This window comes from Centroberyx gerrardi, chromosome 18 (genome assembly GCF_048128805.1).
Source record: "Centroberyx gerrardi isolate f3 chromosome 18, fCenGer3.hap1.cur.20231027, whole genome shotgun sequence".
NCBI classification, from domain to species: domain Eukaryota; kingdom Metazoa; phylum Chordata; class Actinopteri; order Beryciformes; family Berycidae; genus Centroberyx; species Centroberyx gerrardi.
The window spans coordinates 13443633-13444900 of record NC_136014.1 but is presented as its reverse complement, the minus strand read 5'-3'; positions in this window follow the sequence as shown (position 1 = coordinate 13444900).

The following is a 1268-nucleotide window of genomic DNA, read 5'->3' as shown; positions in this document are numbered from 1 at the left end:
TCTCTCCTCCCATCGCTCCCATTTTCAACCTTTCTCACTGATGAGAAAAAAAATATCTGGGCTGAGACAATTGTCTGTGGTCGTTGATGCAGGTTGGCCAAGCTAATCTTGCAGATGGCACACATGCATGCACACATGTATTCGTAAACAAAATGTCAACACAAAGGCACACATACACACCCCACCACCCATCCACACATACCCCCCCTCCCCCAAACACACACACACACACACACACACACACACACACACACAACTACACAGTCATACACACACATTACATGATGTAGTTAACATCGATGACTTTGCCAGATGCTTGGTATGTTATTGCAATACAATACACACAGTTATCATCTCTGGGAGGCCTGTCTTCACGTTTTAAATAGGCAGTGTATTTTTGATATTGGCTTGTACAACTAGATGCCATCTTCATATATTATAGACAATTCTCTGTAATTTAAATCAACTTTTTTCCATTGCACAGAGTGTTAATGTACAGCCATATCATATATTACTGTGTGGGTGCTGCAGGCAGATTGTCAGCAACAACAAAGTTAAAGGTCAGTAACAATAAAGGCAAATATTGGCATCCAAAATCCATTTGAAGAAACCACAACAAACATTTCTAAAGTATTCAAATTAAAAACCGCCATTTTGTGTATACCATTTGCATTTCTCATATGTAATACAATCATGTCTGTATATATTTCATTCATTTACGAAAAGCAGTTGCATGCAGGTCATTTGCCTGTAGAATAGCATTTGATGTGCATTCTAATTTACATGACAACAATAAACATTATTGCAATACTGTGAAACTATTATTTTGATTCTTCTGTTTGCCCTGCTTTTAAACACAGACAGATCTTTTTTCATCCATCGTTTCCCTTGATTTAGATCTTGTAAATGTCCTGACCATTGTATTATCTGACGTGTAAAATAAAGCTTCTTTTGAATGTTGTATTGATAAGTAGCAGCTAATGTAATGGTGTTGAAGGTTTGTTAAATTTACTCCTCTGGCTGAAATACTATGAAATCAGTCTCACTAACTTTTAACATAATGTGATCCTTGCAAATGCTGGATTTGCAGATTTTATCTTACGTCAAGTTTCCATCCTGGATCATATCTTGTTTTCCACTTAGTCTCGTCTGCAACAGAATGTAGCAACAAGTCTCTTAGCTAGATAACCTTAACTTTTTACAATTGGTCACCTTACACTAGCTTCCAGTTGATTTTGAATGACATGGCCCCATAGTGTCACGGTGAG